At 37.9% G+C, this 25,986-nt stretch overlaps 1 protein-coding gene across 16 annotated transcripts in view; it reads right to left on the bottom strand.

Annotated features, from left to right (window-relative positions):
- Positions 1–25,986, bottom strand: part of JAK2 (Janus kinase 2) — a 91,737-nt gene that overhangs the window by 54,134 nt on the left and 11,617 nt on the right. For 4 of the 16 annotated variants that reach the window (XR_008730254.1, XM_055699216.1, XM_055699213.1 and 1 more), the window contains 2 exons: positions 25,072–25,154; positions 2,048–2,192 (listed from right to left, as the gene is read on the bottom strand). The gene's annotated coding sequence lies outside the window, so the exon portion shown is untranslated. Of the gene's footprint in view, positions 1–2,047; positions 2,193–2,502; positions 2,522–5,031; positions 6,479–6,631; positions 6,651–6,832; positions 7,236–9,195; positions 9,239–25,071; positions 25,155–25,986 lie in introns of those variants that run through there. The other 12 variants (XM_055699214.1, XM_055699220.1, XM_055699226.1 and 9 more) reach the window with 11 other exon arrangements.

Genomic DNA, 25,986 nt, shown 5'->3' with positions numbered 1-25,986 from the left:
CCCCTTTGGCCAGTTTGGGTCAGCTGTCCTAGCTACATCCCCTCTCAAGACCTTGCCAACCCCCAGCCTCCTGGTGAGGTGGGGAATGTTAGACATCCCTGATGCTGTGTGAGCACTGCTCAGGGACAGCCAAACCATTGGTGTGTTATCACCACCTTTCTGGCTACCAATACAAAGCACAGCAGCCCTCATACTGCTGTGGGAAAATTAACTCCATCTCAGACAGACCCAACACACCTTTCATCTTGGTCACTTGGTATTATGTCTTATCCAAGCAGAAATACTGCTTACAGAACCTAAGTGAAAACCTGGCCAACTTCAAAAGCGAACTCAACAGACATGCTTGTGCCTAGCTCTCCTTCATAAAGCTTGTGTACTTCCAAATACATTTGCCGTATCAGAAAACCCTCACCATTCCCACCTTGTTGCTATATAAAAAACTCCATAAACCAAGCAGGGAACCTTACTTTATCATACCTAAGAATGTGAAGTATCAACAAAGTGCAGTAAAAAAAGCAAAGTAAATACTGCAACAGAATACTCAACTCTTTTTGTTGCACTAATTTCAAAGGTTCCATGAGACAATGAGAATAATCTCCAGAGACACTATTTATATAATTGTATTACCACCTCAATCTAAATAATTTTCAAGTTTCAAGTTCATCTTTTATGTCAAAGTGCTGATGAAATCGATAGGTGAGAGCAAGAAATATCCCCTAAATCAGTTGCTTGACTGAAAACCAGAAAACATATTTTCTTGGCCTTTGCCCTATACATCCAAGTATAGCTTCACATGTGCAATAACTGCAACACACAATCACCACTCGGCAGCGGTGTGAAAGAGCTCACCATCAACAAAACTGCCTTCACCTGTACTTCTTAGCAGACAAGCCTTCAGCTGGATACGCTGTGTATTCCTTTCTTTGCTCCATCCAGAGACCATTGCCCCAGCACAACAGAAACATTACACGTGGCAAAAAAACCGTAATTTCTGCTCATCCAGAGTATTTAAAATATGACCTATTCTTTTGACCATTGTAAAAGTTGAGCAATTTGAGACTAAATATACCGGGAAGACATTAATCTACCTGTTCCCAGAACATATTTGACTATCATTTTCTGGGGTATACAGAACATATTTGTCATCATACTGTAATTCAAAAGAATTTCTGTTTGTGTAAACAATGTAAACATTCATGTAAAGAATTCCCATAGTTGTATAAATGAATTTAATACATCCAGAATAGCAAGTTACCCACAGTACCGCAGAGGTATTGTCTGCCAAAAAGGAGCTAGGCCTACACAAATCTGAAGGTCAATGTTTGACATAATCAAGACTCAGTGAAAGTGAAAAATGGCCTGTCCATTTATCCACATTAACAAGAATGTGTAATAAAATCTGGAACATAAACATCTTGATCTAGAGATCAAAGCTATTAACTATAAAAGCTCTGATTCTGATGCTAATGAACAGAGTATTTGATCCAATAGGATTATTTTAATGTCCCTAATCTGGATAATATTTCAAGTTACAGCTTCTAAAGGATGAGATTAATCATTCCCCGTATTGCTCTAAGCACAATCACCAGCACCTACAACGCAACATGTTTGTATTGTCACTGTCTGTACCTCCAATGCATCTGAGGACTAATTTTACCAGCCACATCAGACTGTACTAGTTCATATGGTTCTTTTCAAGTCAACCAGGAAGAAATTAATGAGACTGAAACCTACCACTTATGCAAGAAATTTCATTAAAATGTGAAGGACATACAAAATCCTGATGATTTAATAATACACAGCATTCACAGCCCCATTCAGAACAATTTTTTTGTTGTTGTTCTTGCAGACAATTTGAGCTATGGTGTCTACCAGTTTTGTAAAATCTAAACTCTCTTCTTGAAAATAATCCTCCACCACCTTTAGTTGGGGTTTGGTTTTTGTTTTTGTTTTTGTTTTTAACCCATACCACTTCAAACATGCAACTTTGGAGGTTCAAACATCAGAGCATTGTCTCACTACAGATAAATCCCCAACTGTTAATTACCTTTTATCACTTGAGAAATCTCTGTATGAAACATGAGTGTGATGAAGCCCTTTAAATAAGCACATCACAAGTCACCCACTTGCTGCTGGTACTCACAGGAGGTCAGACAAAGCAGGCACACAAGCAGTGGTGGAACATAGTGTACCTGTAATAAAAACATACTTAACATTAAAAAAAAGTTAAAGGCTGTGACCAATACATAATGCATCATTACTGAAGAATTCAAATCTGTGTTTAAGTACAGACAGAATGATCCACTCCTGATTTGAACAAATTCCCATCGTCTTTGCCAATAACTTTTTGAATTATTTTTTTTAAATACAAAGTTCATTAAAAAAAAAAAAAACCCACACATTTTTTTGGTACTGACACTGCTCTTCAGTTCTGGCAAGAAGCTGGTGTATGAAACAGACACCTGACTTGAAATATAATTACCAATACTGTTTTGCACTCACCATGTTTTTCTTTTCTGTAAATACAGTATCAGTTTAAGAAAACTGCTGATGGCATTACATGAAGAAAAGAGAAACAAAAAAGAAAAAGTATTTACAAAAAGAGACATGGTATGTTTACTTCATGTAGGAACACTCCCTTTAGGCAGAACAATTACTCTATTTGAAAACTGACAACAGGCACCCACTACAATTCATGTGGAAGTTAACAGCAACTGTCTGATAGCAGGAACAACAAGGGCACGCCCACCCCTGCTCACTTTGCACAATATTTCCGTGGTTGCAAGAAACACCATTTGAAAGCACTTATAACACAACAGCAGCTTCCTGTACCAGCAAAAAAAATGATAAATTCTATGTTTTGACCCTCTCAACATTGAAAAGGGCCCACTAGAGAAGCAAAAATGAACCTTAAAAGTCAACAGAGTTGAAAAAAAATAAAATGGAAGTTCAAAGGAGGCAGAATTCAGACAGGGAGAGCTCTGCGAGTTTTGTATTGGACAGAAACCTCCCTGGGTAGGAGAGAAGGAAATCAACAGTTTCCTCAGCACCATGTGCTGTGTCTACTGAGCATATCATCAATTCCCCAAGAAAAAGCGACCCATCTCAATGAGCACTAAATTCAGCTTCTCTTCCCACAGAAGTCTGACTGTTACAGCAATGATTAGTGTTTCTCCCCTTGCAATACTGGCTTTAGAGTAATCAGGTTTGCCTTGTTTGGACAGCTGTGTGTTTTGTATGCACCTCCAGGGATTCTCCTTCAAATGCTGTCTAGCCAGCTAATTAAGATCTGATCCAAAGCCCAGTACAATCAATGCAAGTTTTCCAGACCTGTATTCAAGCACTGGAGGGCCGGAGAGGGGTTTGTTTGGGGCAGAGCAGTCCATTGCTGACCTATGAGCACACATCGTATGCACACTGATCCGAGAGCACCAGCTTCAAACGAAGCACAGAACCAACCACCTGCACATGCAGGTTTTAGATTAAGAGGCATTGCTGGGTATTCTAAATCAAATTATCTTCTATTTTAAACATACTGTTCCATGCTCAGAACTGCCTTGCATTCATCATTGCCAGTCAGGCTCCTGACTTTGAACAAAACTGCATGAAGATTTACCTGACTGTAGTTAATTATGTAGTTTTTCCATAAACCCCAGATCAACTGTGTAGCATCATTAGCTATATGAGACAGCTGCTACTGAACTTATGAGACAAAGCAGGTTAAGCTAAGGACGCAAATCACTTCTATTCTCTGCTTAGCAGAGCCCAGTGGAATAAGGGTCACGATATTTTGAATAAGCTCAGTGACACTACAGCTTGCATTTCAAATGCAAAAAGTGGATAAAGCAGTCTAGTATCAAGTCTATTCTTCTTCACATGACAAATGGATCAATGATCACTTGCTTATGAAAGAGCAGCTTATAGCTCTGGACAAAAAGCAAGGCAATTTGGATATTAAAAACTCCAAGCTGAACAGGCTCACAGTGGTTATAGTAACATCTCCCTACTTTTTTTTTTTGGTTGGTTGGTTGGGGTTTTTTTGAGAGTCAACCACTTTTTCTTCTGCACACATTTATAGACATATGTATTTATAGGATCTGGATCAATACCTTATAAAACCATTCAGTTCATATACAAACCATTACCTACATTCCTAGCTGTACCAACCTGACAGTGCACTATCTTGCCAGCAACCTAGCTCCCCCACTACCTCTTTCCCTCCTATTTGTTCAAGTCTACACCAGCTTACGTTTCTGGCAGCTGCAAGCATTTAAATGACCAATTTCAAAATGAACTAAGTCTAATGAAACTCTGTCAAAATAAATTAGTCAGTCTTCTCCAAGTTGCCATTATCTGCAAAATACACAATACAGAATGTTACGCAGAGGAGGCTCTAAAACCCGAAACAGTCACATCTCAGCAAGCCTTCAGAATTCCTATACAGTGAGTGTTTATTGTGCCTGTGTCACTATCTTGAATACTCTATTTACTAGCGAGAGGAGAAAGACCATAAAAGCATTTTCTGTTGACAAGTAAGGCCCTGAAGATATAGGTTGTCTCCCAACAACTCAACATGTTTGTTGCCAGTAGACTAGGACATCTTGAGTAAATTGAAGGTGACAAAAATGTGCACTTGCCATCTGCTTCCATCCTTCTTTCAAGGAATTTGAATCAACGTTGTAAAGATCAATTACAAAAGCCTTCGTAAGTAATGGTAGGTAGATGGTTAAGATTGTAGGTAAGAGTCTAGTAAAGACTCACAAAAAGTGCTAACAGGTCTTACAGTAGTCAGTAGTCATGGGAGAATATCACCAAGTTCTACAGAGACAAAAAACAAAAAACTGCAAAAAGACTCCAAAAGAATTTTCCCATTTTATCAACCATACATTAGTATCACACAAGGATTTTTAATATATCAAAATTTGAATGCACATGGTAGCAAGCAGATACAATAGCAAGATGACAGACTAACATATCAATGACAAAACATATGCTAAAAAACCTGGAGAGGTAAAGATAACGTTTGCTTACAGTTTTCACTTGGCAAACCACTGCGTGTATCAGCAGTTCAGCAAGAGTCCATAAACTTCTGCACAAGGAAAGAGTAATGATCCTGGCTTGATCCACTTGCACAATACACAGGGACTAAGTGGATAGAAGCTGTTAATATAAGGATTGTAATCTCTTCATTCTGATTAGAAATAAAAAAAATAGTATGATTTCTTACTTCTTCATAACAGAATGAAGCCCTTGCTCTAGCTTATCGCAGGAAGAACACTAATTGGGGGTGCTGTTGGGAAAGGACAATGTATCGTAGAAGCCGCAGAACCACAGTAACCTGCCAAGTAGGTAAGTTGCCAGAAAAGCAATAAAATGAAAGACCTGCCTACAAGCAACAGCTCTGCTTAGGTTCCATCAGAACTTTGACAAGTTGGTCCATATCTGCAAAACATTTCAATTTCACCATGCTGATAAATTTCAGCAAAAGACTATTTCATCAGAAAATTTCCAAGCAATTCAAATGGTTGCCCAATTGTTTTGGCAAAGATTATCTCCCAAGACAGTGGCATGTGAGGATCCTCAGTCCATTCAGGGCCACTATTATTCTGCACAGCCTTGTATGCACAGAGGACATAGGAAAAGTAGCCACTATGGGTTAGAAAGACCTTTTGTATAAAGCATGAAAAATGTCACCGATTTTCCATGATTCCTTTACTGGTATATCTCAAATTCTTGTAAAGTGATGTAATAAAAGACGACAACAGCAAAATTAGGACTAAGCGATATTTTCACAAATATGCCACATCATACTAGACTTTGTTTTGTGAACTGTAGTGAAAACTGAATTCTGCTTTATAACTCAGACCATAAATAAGGGTTAATTAGTAGCACATAGGTCTTCCTAAATTGATTATTTGATTTCTTTCAAAAAGACCTAAAAAAGGAGTTTCCAATGCTCATGTGTGCATGGAATGAATTAAGTCAACGTAAAAAGTGTTTCTGAGGATTGCTCATTACTTGTCTCATTCTGCCTTTGGCTTTTGGTTACAGAAAACGCAGAACCACTGCCCTACATTGAACAATCCAAGCACTGGTTTCTATTTAAAAACAACTACCAGTGAATTGACAAGACATTAAAAGACAATAAAAATGGGTTAAAAAAATCACATTTTGAAATATAAAATATATTCTAACTCACCACTGAAACAGAAAAAAAAATTCTATTAAAAGGCATTTTTGTTGAAAACACCATCTAGGCAAAAACCTCTTCAATGAACTCTAGAGAATATGTATGACAGTTATAGCTATACTCCATTAAGTTAAAATAAATATCGAAAGTGTAAACAAAAGCAAAAGTACAACAGCAACGTCAGCAAAGCAGTCTGTCAAATTGCTTGGCTTTCTTAAACATTGCAAGACTGAGATAGTGGGGACGCCATGCTAAAAGACACTTTTGAAAAAGCAAGGTATCCTTTTCCAAATGCAATTCCCAGTACCACAACCAAAACATGAACCAACAGTTGTTGCTACAGTACTGCACGGCCAACAAATAGCGCCCAACAGATGCAAAACAGATGCCAGTTTAGTAGATGCTGTCAAGCAGGCTACACGAAGCTATCAGAAGTCATACACGCTCCATGTTGCAGTCAGAGCGCTGAACAGCAGCACAGCAGACACCAGCTGTATCACAATGGAAAAGGCTTCAAAACTGTTACTTGTCTCTCAGCCTCCAAAGACCTGTCATTTTTCTTGTGGCAGGCAGGGATCTCTCAGGTAAATGTCTGCTCTCAACAGCTTTAACTGTGGAAGAAAGAGAACAGCCAAGACCCACCACTTGCCATAGTTTGGTACTTCTGAAGGGTGTCAGACCTTCAATTAAGTTCTTTATCCTCTTCAGCTATGGGAGTGCGCTAGAGCCGAGTCTATAAAAAAAGGTATCTTCCAGGCAAATAACAACGCAACAGTTTAATCAAGTGGAGTTATATCCTGGTAGAAAATACAAGGTTCTCTTCCTTTGCAGAAGATAAAGGGTTTCTCACAGCAAATGTTTCTGTGAGGGAAAACAAACATAACTCTTTCCAGTTGCCATTGGCTATTAGGATAAATTGCCCAGTTTGTGGTTGTTCAGGAAGTTTTCCTGAGACGTGGATTTTAAAAAGTTAAACCCATTTGGACTTTCCCTCTGAATTCTGTCATCTCTGTTTTCTTGCCCTCTTATCTCACTTCCCCAGTCTGGCAACTTCCCTCCTCAGAGGTTAATAAAACTACTGCCCCTACAGTAACTGTCATGTGGTGTTTACACTGTTTGCAGAAACTCACGAGGGCTGAAGAGCTAGAATTTTCTTCCCCAAAACCAGGAGTAATTATGTGGCAGAAGGAAGGGCAGTGACACTACTAGTCTCCTGCAGGCAAGGAGGAGGTGCACAGGAGGATGAAGAACCAAAGACAAGACAAAGTGTCAAAACAACACTTAAAAACCACCTTTCCCCTCCATGGGTTAAGCCACTTTTGTGGCTCATTCTCTTCCAACACAGCTTGAATTTAATATCATCAGGAAAAAAAAAAAGGGGGGGTGGGGGATGGGGGGTGCGAAACAGGAATGAATTAAATATAGAAAGATCCTGATTACTGGCCGAGTATCAGAAGAGCTTAAAAAAACCCTGTTACCCAAACCTCAAAGATGGATTAAAGAAATTTGCAGTCACCTTATGTATAGTGAGAAATAATTGCACAGAACAGTATCTCTATGTCTCTTTGCCATATTACTCTACATAAAAAGGTGTCTCCAGTTTCAGCAACCAGAACATCTGACAGAGACTACTCCTCTCTGTCAAACTTCCAAACATCTACCTTTAGAGATTAAAAGTACACTTTACAATTTACCATACAGGCTAAAGTACCATGGAGATTATAATCACAACCCCAACTACCTTTTCTGCCTCCAAAAAGAGAAAACAAAAAAAGATCCACTACGTTCCTCACAATATTTGTGATGTCCACCCTGCTGTTCTCTGTGTTCTTTGTTTTCTTTCCTCTCTCAGTTTTCACCACCTGACAAAAGCAAAGGGTAAAGTGGTCTTGGAAAAGAACACTGCATAATATGCTGCATGATAAAACACGCACGACCCTGCTTCCTCTAACATTTTCCAGTGAAAAATGTGGGGGAAGGCAAGGCTAGTATATGTGAGTCATCAAAAATGTGAAAACATCTGGATAAATGAAGTTATTCCCTTCCTTCTGTCCCAGCTTTTACACTATCTGAAGCGAATCCGAAAACACAGCAAATTAGCCCTTTGCTGAAATAACTGTCAGCATGCAAACAGGATAACCTTTAAGTCAGGGTTAACCAGCAATCTCTACTGAACAGCCAAGGGCAGTAGGTGCCAGTGTCTCCTTTGGACTCTCCAGAAAGACTCTCTTCATTTTCAGCTTCCAGTTTAGAAACTGTGTATCAATATGTCAGACCTGATGCTAATTTAACATACAAATTCCCTCCTCAAGGTGTAGGGTTTCTAGGGGGTTTTGGTATGGTTTCCCCTCCCCGCCTGCTCAGTTTGGAAAAGTGCTTGAAGCTGTGAAGAGGAAGCAAAGCTAGCTCTTCACAATGTCACACCAGTTACAAAAACCTGGAACACTAATACTATTTATAAGAGTTTAACCTTAAATAATGTTCCTTTGTAGAAAACATAATTCCATACAATGTAATCTATATATAAAGTCTTGCACTTTTAAAGTTTTCTTTATTTAAGTATTGCAGAAGCAGCTCAAAACCTAGGCCAGATTAGAGCCTGAAGCTCTTAAACAGCTAATAAAAAAACTGCCTTAAAAAACCCCCAGAAACCAAGAAAAAACCAAACCACCAAAACCCACCAAAACCACAACACCTCCCTCCTTGCCCCCCAACTTAGATCCCATACAGATTCAACACAGCTAGCTACAAAAGGGCATTGTGCACGAACTGAACCACACTTACAAACCCTTACAGAACAATGGCCTGGTCGCATAACATGATACAACAAAACATAAAAAAGACCCTCTGAGACATCCAAGCAATAATCTTGTGAGACAGTGCCACAGAAATATTTGGAATCAACCGATTTCTGTTAATGGAAGTTTAAATACTAATACTCTAAAACCCAAAACTACACAAAGGCATTAACAAGCCTATCAAATAATGATTTAGAATTCAATTACCATATATATAAATATTGCAGTTCATGCTATTCTTTGATAGAAGGGTTGAAGTATTTTCAAAAAAGGAATACATTCTTTTTTTAAACCCTATTTTAATGTTTCATATTGTCGAATAATTTATGATAGCAATGTTGACATTTTATCTTTTTAATTCAGGAAAATGTACTTGCCTGATAGCTTACTTAATGCTTCCTTAATCATCAATGGCGTGAGAGCTCTCCACTTGTTCCCTATCTGAAATACCAGCCAGCTTTTGCAAAGATATAGCACTACATGCTGTGCCAAGATCACGTTATCTCCATAAACACAGACTGTCAGAAAAAAATGAAAGCAAAAAACCCCAGGGCTCTGAAAGTAAACAAAAGTTCATCATAAAATGTACCATTAGCAGAGATTCTGCAAAACGCTAATGAAAATCACAGGGAAAAAGAAAAGTTCAGTTAAGACAACCATATCTTCACAATGTAATATTTCAAATATTGTGTGGTTTCTTGTCATTTTTGGGGGGGGAAATAAAAAAAAAAAGGGGGGAGGGGGGGGGGGGGGAGGAAGAAAAAAAGAAAGTAAATAGACTGGTGCTTCCCCTCCCTAAAGAGAAGTCATATTGTCATGTGTCCAGTAGTTACAGAACTGTTTTAAGTAGGATTATGCAGTTCAATTGTATGCTTTACTTTTAATGAGAAAGGAAATATTCCCAATTAAGACACACTTAGAAAGAGCTCCCTATACTCATATTGCATATTTCCCCAAGTTCTGAAATAAGAATGACACAAAACTTTTTTCATTATTCTTGATATTTTATCTGAAAAAAGCACATGGAAATTGCAGAAAGCAAGAACATGAGAATTGTGACCCAATAGATCAAAAGTCTCCAACACACTATCTGACATGGATTCAAGAAAAAAACATAATGGAAAATCAAATAATGATTTAAATAGGGGATATAATGGTTGTAGAATAAATACAAATTTGAAACAAACATTTTTTCCCTCTCTCTCAGAAACAAGAATATCAAACTACCAGAACAAACAGTCAAGAAAGCAGTAAATTCTGTATTTCTTGATTTTAAAACGTCATGGTTAGATGCACTATTACAAAAGAGCCTTTAGATAAACTCATGTTACTGAACTTGGTGGCAGAAGAAAGCTGAAATGTAACTGGTCTATGATACACAGAAGATCAGAGAAGATGACGACTGTGTTCTCTTTTGGATTTCAGAATCTGCTGCTATAGATTGCGCTAGTATCAGTTCCTCTATGAGAAGGCATTATAAAATAAAGATGACACATTTATAGAATGACAGTATTTTTACATTGATAAGTTGTTTATAAAAAGTTTCATTACAAAATGCCTACTGAACAATTACTCAACTAGTTTTAAAAGTCTATCTGATGACAGAAAACCAGAAAAAACTTTAGAACACTCAAGTCTCTCAGTACATAAATCAAATTCCAACATAAGCTTTGCTTCTGAGCCCTTATGTCTAGGGCTTTCATGTACATTTCAATCTCTGATGAGTTCCCAGACTCTACAGCAAGTTCTGCAGATATATCAACTCAGTAACGCAAACCAAGACACATTAATTCTCCCTGCTAGATGCCACTCCAAGTCTGAAATCATACTGTTTCAGTCTTGCCTAAAGGTGGTATTTTCCCACCCACTTTTGGATGGAAAATTCAAAGCTACCTAAGGTCATCTATTCAAAATTTAGGATATGCTATTTTCTAAATAACAGAACAAGACGGGCTTTTTCCTAGATCAATCTCAAACTCACAAACCACTTCAGTTTCCTACAGAACTTTTCAGCTTATTACACATACTTATTTGCAGCTTCACCTCAGCTCTGCCAAACTAAGAATTTCAGACCTCTCTGCCAGGGCTTGATATAAGCTGCTGCAAAGGAGTAGATTTTCATGGACCTCAAGAACCACTTCTAAGGCAAAGCAGAAAAATATTAGTGTATGCCACACTACTTAACATGTGGCTAACGAAGAGATGACAAAACCAAGCTATGACCCTGATGCAATAAAAACCACAGCTAGCCTCTCCCAAAAGGCCTGTAAAGATACTGCAGGCTCACTGATATTATTTTACTGAATAAAATCACTTTTAATCAGATAAACTGGAACTAAGTCTAGAATAGAATTGAAATACAATGTATGACAGCCATGGTTTTTTGTAACTTGCAAACTACAATGAATAAGATGTCTCCAGCTGAACTAGCCACTCTAAAAGAGATTTTTGTGCATACATTTTCAGGTGTAAGATAAATTGCTGAGATCTGCTAAAACCAACTAGAAGTTTAAAATTGACAATGGTCTTTCTTCTCTTTATGTGTGCTTTCAGCTCCTGAAGATAAACCCTAACCAACTACAGATTACTATAAATACTACTAGTTATTGGATTTATTAAATGTATATTCCAATTAGCAAACTAAATCCAGTTTAAAATTCTAAGCAGGAATTAAAAATGCCTGAACAGACCACTTCTGACAAAGCATTCCAGTACCTATAAATGGATATCCCTCTACACTCTGCTGCCCTTAAGCACTTGCCACATCTGCTCACCTACCAATAAACAACCTTTTAAATAGATGGGGTTTTTTTTCTTAATTGGTACATAGCAAGGACTTTGACCACTAGTACATGCAAGAAATAGTCCACCCACACCTACATCCAAACTAAACATCAAGATATTTGTCTGCCAACTCATCAATTAACTGAATTGAGTTTCATTTTGTTAAAGCAAATAAGGTCACAGAGCAATTACACCCCTCTGACTGGCACACAGACATAAAGAAAATGTAAAAAAACCCCAGCCAAATAACAGGAGAAACCAGACCATAGCCTTAATTTGTTAGATCACTGATAGCATTCTTTGGTATCAAATTCGTTTAAAAACAAAACCCTACAATGCAGCTTTTGGCTGCAGAAGGCAGAGCATACTTCTGTCAGCAACAAACTTAGCCTCAGTGCCATCAGATCACTTCCACTATTCTAGGTAATCTTTACCTATTTGCACAATCCCATAACAAATGCATAGTAATCTTCATATTTTCAGTTTGCATTGTACTTCAGTACTATGGTGCTTTATATAAGACATTTGTCACCTTTCTTGTTTTCCAGACGTAAGACAAGGGCCTAAACTATTTGCCCAAGTCCATGCTGTGAGCTGCTGGTAGATCAGATATACACACAATTCTTTGTTTCACAAAATAATAAATAGAACAAATTTCATTGTAAGAAAGAACTGCCTCATAATTCCTTTCAAGGAAGGTAAATAGTTGAAATATTAAGCAACACCATAAAGGAAGTGCTGTTGAAATCTCCAAACTGCTTAAACACTGCAAAAGAAAATCCATTTTAAAACTCAACCCTTACTGAACTCTCCCCAATACACAGTGTCCCAGTTTCATTTTTCAGTTTTAGTGTATAGAGGAAACCTCAGGCAGGGGAAAGAAAAAGAAACTCTTCTGAACACAGAGTTCAATACAAGGGGCATGTGTAAGAAAAAAACAAAACACACCAAGGAAAAAAAAAGCTTTAAGACTGAAAGACACAGATGAAATATATTTAACACGTCTCAGAGTAACACAACACCATGATCCTGCCTAAGATTTACATTCCCATTTACTCTTTAGAGTTCAGTAAAAAGAGAATTAGGTAACAAACGTGACACTACTATGAACATCTATATCAAAACCTATGAGTGTATTTATTGTTCAGTACCGCATAGGTGACCAAGATATGCCTTCAACAGAAACAGGATTCTTAGTGGCTCTGTGGTACTGACCCAGTCTAAATGCCATTACTATGTAGACTTAATGCTTCTGCATTACTCCAAGCAGTAAATAAAACAAGGTCACAGAAATGGGCTCTTGTTATTCTTCCACCCCCATTCAGGACTGATGGTTTCTAAAAGAAGTTAAGTTTATCTCATTTAGCAGATGCTTCCCCTCCCACTCCCCTGAAAACTGTTCATAGACAGTATCACCATTTAACACTTGACCTCATCAACCCACTGACATAAGCAGCATATGTCACCATGACCACATGTATGGATAGTATATAAGCTGAGACAGATCCTGTCAGTCACTACAGTCAGACACAGTCAGAGTTGGAAGAAATGGTATAGCGGTTTCTTTTTGAGAATTTAAGAAGTTAAGGTAGTTTGATGACTCATAATTGACAAAGACTTACATTAGAGACCCCTAAAGCCAAAATAATATAAGAAGTGGTAAAGCATAACACAATCTTCCGTTGCACTTCTTTTTACCAGCCGCATGCTTCTGTGGACAGCAAGACAGTGTGATGGAAGGATTCCTCCCCTGGTGAAGGACTCCACCACATACGATGTGGAAACTTCCTGAAGTCAAATTATCCTTCTCTCAGACTATATCTTGTTAAGCACAGCAGCTGAGTCACACCTGGACACTTCAGCCCATTTTATGTGTTGTACAGTTTCTGCCAGAAAGAAGAAAAAGAGTGGGCAACAAGAAAAACAAGCAAATCCTTGGCAGGGGGTGGGAAATCAAGAGAGAAAAGAGGACAGGATGACAGGTATCAGAAACTGACAGTTACAGCAGAACATGAAATCTTCTACAAAGACTTGAGACTCTAAAACCTGAACGTTGCTTGAACGTCCTCAAGTTTGGAATGCATTATTAGGTCAAAAGCATAGATTAGTATGCCAAGTCTGAGCCCAAACATCTCAAAGTACAGCTGCTTCTCCTCTTTCCCCATTCCAATTCCTCCTCTCTGCCAAGCTTCTTTAATAGAAACTCTCCCAAACCATCGCATAACTGGGTACAGGACTATGTTTGAATTTTAACTGAAATAACCTCAGTCACTTAGCATTTAATCCACCTTGTTTAAAACTAATTAAAAACTAATGAAACTTGTTTAAAACTACTAGAAGTTAGCAGACTGCTAGACAGGCATAATCTTAATACATGCAAGGTGAAACAGATGATTCTATACAGGCAAATGAAAAAAAACTAGCAGGCTGGGACCTGCTTGATCTTAGAAAGTACAGGAAAATACATAGTAACTACTGAAAATGACCAAAACTCTGGACTCCATTTGATTCTTAGAAAAATCAAAAAAGAGGAAGGAAATGAAGGCATCCTGCCACAATCGACTTCTGCCAAAGCATTCTGTTTTAACCTTTGGAAATGTAATTGAACACAAATGAAAACTTGGTAAGAAGTTTAAACTACTACTGAAAGAAAATACCTTCTCATAGCAATTATTTGCTAGGAGGCAGGAACAGACACCAGAGGGATGACATACTCTATGATGGGAAAGGAGTCAAGTAAAAGCAGGAGCCTCAGTTCAAGTGGAAGATAGAGATTGCACATTGAGTCATATGTGGGACAGAAATCAAGAAAACTAGGAAAAGGGTAGGTATTTGTCGTACTTTATCTCCTGCGCATCTACATACTTGTAAGAACAAGTATATATTACTCTTTCATTCCCCTCCCATCTCTGACTGATATGGTCCCCTCAGTCAGGTCCCAAACTCACTCAAGTAAACGAATCCTATGTTGACTCCCCACCAAGGACTCTCCCAGTTCCCTTAGGTTCTCTGAGTCTGCCCAGCATCCCCAGGCTACCAAATCGCATACTGCAGAGCATAAAGTAAGGATCATATCCCACACCACAGGGTAAAAAATTCATTAATTTTCCATTCCCATGGTATCCAAATCACAACTACATGTAAGCAGAAATAAGAACCAGGAATAGCTGCTGTTAACAATACCACAGGTGGTTGGGTAGGGTTTTCCCCCCTCTCCTTTCTGGAGGGAATGAGAAATTATTATTTGAATCCTTATCAAATATTTCTTTAGTTCTTCCATCATTCTCCAAGCAACATCTACTTAATCCCTTAAGGGTGCTGGAAAAAGCTGATGGAAAAGGATTTGCTCACATTGCTGAGCCTCAGGGGTGGCGAGTAGGATCTTTAAGCCAAGGATTTCAGTCATTTCTTGCTCTTTAAGCATGGGGAGTAAACAGGAGACACCTCAAAGGCAGCTAATGCCTTTGAGCATTGAAATTACAAGTGCTGCCCTCCTGTTGCTGACATTTGCAGACTTTTTTCTTACGAAGGTAGAATAAAGGAAACATTTTAAAAATCATATGTTAAACAGACAGAAAATGAGAAGAATTGGAAGAAAAGATCTTTACGGGAAATTATGGACCATTGGGGTGACTCATGAGAGGAAAAAGGAGGCTTAAGGAGTCTTTCAGTAGAGCACCTGAGAAAGACCAAGTTAACACAGATGTCCAAATTACCTTTTGAACCTTCTGTTTGTGCCATTCGTAAAACTACCAGTAAAAGTGACTATTATTCCTCAATAAACTTGAGCCAGCACGGCACAAGAGGATATGCTATGCATATTCCCAATGACAAAATAAAGAGCATTTAGAGTCTCAACTACTGACAAACGTTACCTGTTCCAGGGCCAAAGAGTCTTAATGAAAGAAACAAGAATAGTTAATACTTGTAGCAACATGCTCCTCCAGAACTGCAAAGCAGCTCTAATGCCTGTGGTTCCAGCCAGGTACTCTGTGATCTGCCATTCTCAAGCGGAACAGAGAGACAGGAAAGTAGCGGTGTTGCTATCACCTGGAACATACAATCAGCCAAACTACGAATGATTATGAGCATCTGCTCTCACTCTTACCTTTCTCTCACCTCACTTCAGCATCTCCACGAACTTGTGTCTCCAAACACTTGTGAAACCAAAAAAACCACAAAACCAAAACCACCAAAAACCTAAAAAGATGTTAAATGCTGCCTGCCAACTTGACCATTACTGACCCCTTGCCCTTCCTCCTCATCTAGCTATATTTGCTGTATACTGTTTTGTGTGTAGAGTCTAGGTCAATTTTCCTGTTCTGGATTTGTGTATCACCTATGCAGCAGAGTCCTCAGCCAAGTTTAGAGCTTTTGAGAAGTTGGACAAAACCAGATTATACCCAGAAAAATACATTATAAGGAAAATACTGCAGAATTAAAGCTACCTAATAAGCTCAGGGAATTCTTGTAGGACAGATATAACTGCTTGAGAGCAGCAAAATGAGAGTTACTGCTTTCTCCTAGGTAAGTACATTTGTTAAGTCTTAGATTCATTTGTCACAACAGATTGGTGGATGAATCACATATATATCAACCCATTCCCTTAATTATTTAACTTTAAAAATATGCTTCCCTGCTAAGTGATAAATGCTAACACCAAGATGAACTGGACATTTTTATATGAACATTTAAAATGACTCTTACTTTTGTTCCAAACATGTATGAATTGCCACATGTCATTTACTTCTACAGCACCCTGACAATATTTCAATTTCCTACCAACCACGTTCTTTTTTTTTTTTTCTCTCTCATGCAAGTTGAAACAAAACTAACTGCATGAAACATTCAGTTCTAATTTCTAAGGCAGATGATAATCACTGGCCTTTTGAGACCAGTAATACAAATCTAAGCACTACTAAGTTTCCACAAATGTGTTTTCCCTGCCTACGAAGAATGAAGACAGGGAGAAAACAAGAGCTAATACACTCCTATTGGGATACTTAAAATCTGCAAAGTAGATTCAACTTTTTCATCCATTTTCCCGATACAAGAGAATTACAGCATTTGGCAAACTAAGCATACAATTCAAATAGAAGTAAACTAAAATAAACAAAACATGCACAGTGAAGTACATGGAATGGGACTGATTTTGATCATCTGCTTTTATAATAATGACGACATACAAAAGGTTACACTTTTAGAAATCCTATGTGGTACTATGCTAAAAGAGAAAAACTGTATTGTAGGGGGTTTTATACCTGCAAGATTCCAGGCCTCTGTCGACGCTGTCAGATCAATTCCGTGTTTATTTCTCACACAAGGCTAGTATTAGACTCAGGATAAAGATGACTCTGTATTGAAATAATCACTAAGGTACGTTGATGGGAACAAAAAAATCTCAGTAATATGTTTTGCAGGAATATGCAGACAGGCATTGTTATGCTAGATTAATGTTCCAGGTAGATATTAATCTATCTTGTAAATTGTGTAGTACAGATTTGGGCTGCTTAATGTTCTGGCCAACTTCTGCCATGTTTGCAGAAGTTTACAAGCATGCACTTAGCTGAATTAAAATATAAAAATCACTCAAAGATTAATTTATTTCAATGGGTGTTAAGCATGTCTGACAGTTCTGAAAATCCCTCTGGCCTTCAAACATTGAAATCATCAGACAGGAACATATTTGAGCTCTAGCATTAAGTTAGAGCTATCTTTCCCCCCCAAAACGATTAACCTTAAGATCCCACATTGTTCCCAATTCCCATATAATTTTCTCTTTCTCTTCTACTGTTACCTCCCTCATATCTTCTCTGAGGGAAAAAAACTTTCTGCATGTTATTCTTGCACCCTATTGGGTAGGCAATCTGCTTTTTGTGTGACCCAAAAGGCAAAGAGAATCATAGTAACTTATCCTACTTAGAAAACACATAATCATTATCAGCCACGCAAAAAGTCCACTTCCAAGTCATGAAATCAAACTCAAAGTGGCACATCTGACAGATGCTTTCAGACATCAAGAAAATACCTACCATGAGCAGTCTTTGCATCTTGTAAGGCAAGCCATTATAAAATAACAACTCCATTCTAAAATAACTAGGTAAGTAGGGCAAGAAAGGAAAAGAAAGCAAGCAGGCCACCTCCCTCTCAAAGGAAGGCACAGAACATGGCAGCGAGATTAGACAGGACTGCAAATCCATTTGGCAAGAACAATGACTCACCGTGAAACACAACATGAGGTGAGGCAGAATTATACAACTTAAGTATTCAGAGATCTTGAAAGAACTTGAAGAGGAAGGCACCTGATCTCCAATAAGGCCTCCTGACCCTTAAGCAGGAAAAGACAGGCATATACTAAAGGAAAAATCCTGGTTGTGCTTTTACTAAAGCACATCTGATTATACAGGTTGACCAGCAGAGAGAGCTGCATGAACTGGAAAGTCTGCATCTCAAATAGGGCACTAGTCAACGCGCACTTACAGGAACAGCAGTAGGGACAGCACTTAAGGATATTAGGTATGCATATGTGGTACACACACAAATAGACCAGAACAAAACTGAACCCACAAAAACACATATACAAATGCTACACATCTTGCTGACATGTGAGAAGATGCAGACAGTTCTGAAGAGTCAGAGTTCTGAAGAAGTTCTTACATAAAATGGTGTTCTCAAAGTCAGCAACACAATTTACAGTACTGACATAAGTGAGCTGTTGGCAAAGCTGTGGAAGCAGGGGAGGCGAGTGTTACCATTATCGTAACTTCAAATGAAATCTTTTGAAGACATGGGGGAACAACATGTAATTTATGAAGTTCAAAGGAATCTCTATCTTTCAGGATGTGTCCCTGATTAACTCTTCTATATGGTAGCTTTTCAGTACATAAACAGATCCATTTAACCTTTTAAACCCCATGAAAAAGCAAAGAAACTTTAAATTAATAGAAGCAAGCATATACTCAAATATAAGGATTTATCACTAAAAGAATTGTGTATGTTGACTGCAGATATTCACGATTTCAATCGCAAATTACGGAACTATTTAGAACTGCAGGAGCCAAGAGCAGACATTAATCACAGACCAACACAAAACTACAAATGGCAGCAACATCCATACTAGCCTGCTTTTTCTCCTACTCTAAAGGGTTTAATAAGCTACACCCTCCTTTGAGATACCTGTTGTATAAACATGCCACAGAAATAAAAATCCACTGAACCAAATGCATTTACAGGCAAATTTACCTGCAAGAGACAGCTACCTTTTAGGTTGAACCAGCAGCTCAAGTGATTTTGAAAGCCTGCAAAACCAACCACACTCCTTTTTTATCATCACCAAAACTTAAGATTACTCTAATTATTTAACTATTAACTAACTCTAGGACCAAATTTACTTAAAAAGTGTCTCAAATATGAAGGTTAATGCAGCCTGAAATTTTTACCATCTTCAAAGCTGGATATTTCAGAACCCCTCTGAACAGCTTCTTCCAGTGTTTGACCACCCTCTTACTGAAAAAAATTTCCTTAATACCTAACAAAAATTTCCAATGTTTTCACTTGTGTCTGTTTTCTCTCATCCTGACACAAAGTCCAGCTCCATATTCTTTATAGCCTCCCATCAGGTAGCTGAAGACAACAGATAGATGTCCCCTCAGACTCCTCTAAATGGAAGCACACAGTTCTCTCAGCCCCTCATACATCATGTACTCCATCCCTATTAATCTCTGGGAGTTCCTTCACTAGACTCATTCCAGCATGCCAGTATTGACCTAGTACTACGAAGCTCTGGTCTGGAATAGCACAATTAGACAAAATAACTGCCCTTTCAAACAAAATGTTCTTTCAAAATAGATTTATTTTAATGACACAAATGAAAAGTTAGATACCCAAGAAAAATGCAGGCTACACCTAAGAAATAACTGAGTATGCCCTGAAAAGTAGTAGTTATAATAACTACTGATATAGTCAGAATGAATTCAATACAAATTTTCTATATAATTCAGCACTAAACATTTTATAAGCACCACCCATACATATGGATCAAATTATGTCTTCTTTATACACAAACATGTATAATATTCTGCACACTCAATTTTACTTATATACTTCATATATAAAAAAGTATATATCTAAACCAAGGGGCTTAGTCATCACACATCAAGACAATTTTTGCCTGGCTGAAATCCAAAACAGAAATACAGTTCTATAGTCCCTGCAGGAGAGACATTTTGTTTAAGATTATTCTAATTTGAAGATTAGACAATAAGTTACAAATATTAAAATGCTTAACACTTGCAAAAATTCAAGACTACATCAAAGAATAAAACTAGTTCATAAACATTTGTTGTTACTGCTGAAGTACACACTTGACAATCACTGAACTTGGTGGAGGAGCTTCTGACTCACAGAAGTCTGCAAAACAATTGCAAGACCTGCATGAGAAGGAAGGAACAGTAACCCGTAATTCTGCTCTTACACAGGAACATTGCTATGCAACAAAAACAAACACCAAATGGCTGGTTCACTTTTAAAACTGTCTTTGGGCTCATATGATTTAATAATTATTTTTTTTAAGCAGGGCAGACCAAACTTTATAATGAGACAATCCCTTTCTTCAAATGCAAAGGATGTTTCATAGTACTCTACAATACGCTTAGCTAGACTACATGACAGAAACCTGTATTTTGTTCCATGTAACACCAATGGCCAGCAAATTCAATCTGTACATGGCAAAAAAGTTAACATAGCAACAGACTGACCCCTGAAAATGCACAGTACCATTTTGGATTCTACATAAAGGTAGAAGAGGATTCAAAAACACTGTTTTCACCAGGACAGGTCATGTGATGGTTACATCAGCCAGCAAGTAAGTACTCTCAATAAAATGAAATCATCTCATAGAAAATTCATTTTAGTGAGAGACATTCCCAATTGTAAAATGCTTGGAGATTAAATTCTTCTCTTCCCTTTGCAACTACAACAAAGTATTCGTCTGTCTCTGCAATCTAGTCTCTCAGTAAATACAAGCAAAGACTATCACCTGCTTCATGCTGTCTATTCTGTGCCCTCCTGCCCCTAGCCCTCTGTTACCTTTGAAAGGTTCAAGTCAAGTGGAAATCGGTATGAGAGTTCTCCCACACCTCCTCACAACACTCAGCTTACACCGCAAGAAAGATCTGGGACCTGGACGCTTGTTAAAACTTACACCAAGAACTTCAAGGCTTTAATAATAAACAAGAGCTGATACACAGAAATGTTCCCACAGTAACAAGTCCTGTGGGTGCTAAATGTACTGGTCATTGCCTCCAGAAGGCTGTACCTTCTGTCTAGAGCCATCATCTTTTAATCACCTCAGCAGTTACTCAGAAGCCAATCTTAATTAAAAATGAAACTCTTGCTACATAAAACTTGCTTAGATTTATTTGGCTACTAGCTGAGTCACATCTTACTCAAATACTTTATGTCCACATAGCTTGAAAAGAAAATGGAGAAGCATTCAAATTCATTTTGATTTCATAAGGCTTTGACTGAAAGCCCAAGCAATGAAACAATACTTGAATCATGACAGCAAAAAAATTAGAAATCAAATTAAACAAGCAGCAGTATAGTCAGATTAAGGAGCCTAACATTTGTCTGGTGACTTGTTTTTTGCATATTAAACTAATGCATTTTTCAGTTTGAGTCCCAAGAGCTGCATAGTTTAAACTAGGCAAACATCAGAAGCTAGGTTTCTAGTGATAATACAGAACCTTTTGAATAGAGGTGTTTGGTTATTTTTAAATACATAGGAGCAAAAAAATACAATCTGGCTGCAGACCCTCTTTAAAGGCAGTTAAAATTCTGCTTCAAAGGCTGTAATCAGATATGCAGTTATGACTGTTCTTTTGTTCTTAACATTTTATGGACCTTATTTTATACTGAATGCAATCAAATAACAGAATCAGTGCTTTAATGAAATCCTATATGCAACTCTAAAATGGTATTTCTTTGAGTTCTTTTAAATACTACAATACTGTAGTATTTAGTGCTTTCTAATATATTTCTAAAATAGGTGCAAGGATTTTGTCAGCTTAATGCCTACCCTTCATCACTGTAGCAGTAGTAGAAACAAAACAATGACTAAATACAAACCCACTAGCCTTCTCCATCTATGCTACTCAACGCTAGTTAATTCAGTTGTCCTTTCACTCAATCAATAGAGGATCCTTGCAGCACTGAACCCCCCATCTTGTGGAGCTCTTCAGGCACAGCTGAAGCAGCACAGCCTTACCTGTCTGCTAGGCCCGACATGGAAGGAAGCGTCAGCACTCAAAACATTTAACCCTTTCTCTTTTTTTTCCCCTCTCATCTCAGTGCTTTCTGCTGAAGGATGTCACTCCTCTTGTTTATCAGGCTTGTGGTGACAATGGTGACCTACCTTCTCATCCTGGCTTTGTCAAAACCCTTCCCCCCCAACACTGCCTACCTCACCTTATTAGCAATTCTACTCTATAAGCAAACAAAAAAAACCCACCAGTAAACACCTGTGGCTGTTTACACTTTGCCTTTATGTGTTTGTGAGTAGCTGACATATTGGAAGGGCAACTTCTGCCTCACCACTAGATGAGCTAGACAGTCAAAAGCTTCAATGCCAGTGCCCAGAGACTGGTGAATGGACAATACACTCATTGAAACAAGTGTATTTTCCACTATGGCTGAAACAGCTGAAATGTCATTACATCTTCTTCCTTTTACAAACCCAAAGCTGTCCCATATGTAGTTGAACTATCTTCCAAGAGCTGCAGTTGCTCTCAAATCAGTCCTTCCCATATTACCTTTCCTCAGCTGCTGAGGACCCCCCTTTACTGGCCCATCATTTCACAAGCTTTTCCAGTGTGTTAGCATGACAAGTGACTAAATATTTCTCCCTTTACCAGACAAATGCATATATACTGCCTACACTGGGCCTGCAAGGCTCAAAATGCTTCTCAAGCTGATCCTCCAGTCCAGCAGTACTATAACCATGCTGGCAGCTAAACCCCTTTAACTTTTTCTGCTGGTTTTATGTTCTTCCCTTCTCTTTCATACATCATAAACCTGTCCGCACCCTCAAAAAGACAAAAGGAAAAAACGAGGGGAATGGGGGGGGTGGGGGTTGTGCAGCAGGGAGAAACCCCACACCCTCTTCTGTTCTTTCCACTTTAATCTATACACCTGCTCTACTCTATATTTTGTAAAAGTTCCCCACTTTAACTTTCTTTTCCTTTGTTTATTTTGGGCATTCTCCGTTCCCTCCCTCCTCCCCTAGCAGCGGGACTCCTCAAAGGAGATCATTTTGCCCCTTTGAGAGGTTTGAGGTTTTTTGGATTTTTTTGTCTTTCTGCAGAAGACAAAAGAAGCCAGCTCTCCCTAGTATTTAATTTTCTTATCACTCAAGAGCATACAAGTTGCTTTTGGAGTTGATAATCTGCAATGTCTTCTTGTGTAACGGCTGTCAAGTCAGTAACTAGAAATAATCCATTAAAAGTATAAATTATTGATCAGGCTATTCATGTGACCACTGTACTTCACAAGACAGGATTATCTGCCAACAGGCTGCTCTCAGAGACTGACTTCCAGTGGGAAAATAAGTTATCACAGAAATTTATGCAAAGCCTAGAAATATATATATAGAAAACATATCTAGAAAGAGGTTCCAGAAAACTCATTTTAATGCTATCAAGGGGTAGCATTGCCAAAATTTTCATGTTCCTATGCTGCAAATTATTTCATTTCTACCAAACCATGATCAAGTTCAGATTACAGTGTTACTTTCATTACTTCCAGCACTATTAGTAAGCTAAAAATCACGTAAGTTCTTTCATCTTCTGTTTTGTGTGAAAGAAACACACAACTGCACATGTCAAATGATGTTACTGATACTGAGTCTAGATACCATGCATGTTCCAAATAAATAGTCTATCACAGTAGTTTTGACAGTAAGTATGATGTTCTTTACTCATCAGTGTTACAGGTTTACAGGTTACAGGTTACAAGGGCAAAACCGAAAAACCAGAAAAATTAACAAACTGACACTCCTACATACAGTCTGTGTAATCCACAGCTGACCTTCCATTTCTTTCATTACTTGTACACACCATTTAACACTTTAAGTATGGCTGTAATCATATAATGAGATTTGCTAAAGCCAGACTTTGCATGAACTAGTCCAACAGTAGCATTTTGATGATCTACTTGCTAAACACCAAGAATAGAATCATAGAATCATTTAAGTTGGAAAAGACCTTTAAGATCATCAAGTCCAACCATTAACCCACGACTGCCAAGTTCATCACTAAACCATGTCCCTAAGTACTGCATCTATGAGTTTTTTAAACACCTCCAAGGATGGTATTTCCACCACCTCCCTGGGCAGCCTGTTTCAATACTTTTCAGATGTTTTGAAACCAGCAGAAACAGTCACATTAGTAATAATAAATTTGCAACGCTCTAATTCAATTTTGAAAGCATATGAAATATTCTAATCATGACCTAGATTAACTCTCACATTCTATAACCAAGAGCCATGTTACAATTCTAACTACTAATAAATGCATGCAATGATACTCTACTAAAGATTCCGTCTCATATAAAACATCATAATTTTATAACATTTTACTGTAAAAAATGCATGTACAATTAGGTATCTATAAATATAAAACTGTTTCAGTAACTTAAAACAGTCCTAGCCTTATGTAACAATTCACTACCCATTGTTAGTACTGTTATTAATCTGATATTATAATTATGCCTTCAAAAGGACGTGACCCATTACACAGATAAAATAAAAGGAAATAAAAGTATGTAGGAACAAACAAGAAAGGAGAGATCACAAATTATGATTGCAAACTAATCCTGTACACCACCTGTGAGAATAAAACAGAAATGTGATAAACAAAAAGGTTTCTTAAAACTGCTACTTTATTCCACCACACAGTCTAAATAAGGAAAGGACCACAATCTGAAATAGGTATTTCTGCTCATTCCACCATTAAGAAACTAAAAAGCTATTGGTGAAAAATGTTTAATGAATGTGTGCACACATGTGTTAGATACATAATTTGCTGGGGAAATTAATACTAGTTTATTTTAGAGATAATTTTAGTTCAAGTTATGAATTTTTAATGCTCGCATATAGAACAGAGTGTCTGGCCCTCAACCATGGTGAATCAAGTGAGCAAGACACTCTGAACACAGCATGAACAGCAGGCCTAAAAGCCTACGAAGATATTTTCATACATCAGTTGTCTATACCGAGGTTACAAAAGATTTCCAAAGTCTTACCACAAGAAAGGACTTCTGTGTTCTCAACACATCAGCCTCACTGAGATTTGAAATTACACAGTAGTTTCCAAAAGCTGTACCTGCTGGAATAATGGAACATATACATTAGCAGTTAAGGTTAAAAAGACACATACAAGGACTTGCACTGTCTGCACCTCCAGTAGAGAACCACACATTTTCTTGCACCTTTTTACCCATTTGCCCTCCGGGATTTTTTCCCCCCTCATTTATAATACATTTCAACTTCTTCCCATTATCCCTGTACTTCAGACTACACATCAGTTCTCATCCAGTCTACTGCCAAGCCAGTCTCTCTTCCTTCCAGACAACAGATTCTTCTCACTCCCTACATTTCAAAATAAATTCTAATCACACCACCACGCCCTTGCCCACTGAGGTGAACAGAACTGACTCTTCTCACAATTTTTCACAAGTGATTTGTTTCTTCCACTAACAAATCAAAACTAATTTCCTCTTCAAAACCAGCAACAGCTCTCCTTCAATTGAAAATCAATTTCCCAACCTCCCAGACAATATTAATATAGTTTATCCCAGCTTGCAAATGTATCCACCATATAGTTTCTGACCTTAGTATTTCTTTTATGTCATGTGCTTTTTGGTTATTTTATTTTCTTCCCATTTTCCCATCCAGAGATGCTAAAAACTTGACTGGGGAGCTTGCTCTAGCAACTCTAAGGATGACAATGGATCCAGAAAGACAAAAGGTTGTTTCACCAGTGTAAACTGAAAGACCAAATACTTAGCTGGATCTGGGCCCTCAAGTTTGGTTCCAAGTAGGTCAGACCTTGACTACTGTCAAGATCAGGAAGTGATCTTAAAACCTACTTGACTCTTTTATTAATGGGACTGAAGAAAGCAATGTAAGAAAGCAACAAACCCACAATAGGAGACTTG

Source organism: Falco cherrug, chromosome Z (genome assembly GCF_023634085.1).
Source record: "Falco cherrug isolate bFalChe1 chromosome Z, bFalChe1.pri, whole genome shotgun sequence".
Lineage (NCBI taxonomy): Eukaryota > Metazoa > Chordata > Aves > Falconiformes > Falconidae > Falco > Falco cherrug.
Note: the sequence above shows the minus strand (reverse complement) of the source record. Positions and strands in the feature narration are given on the sequence as shown.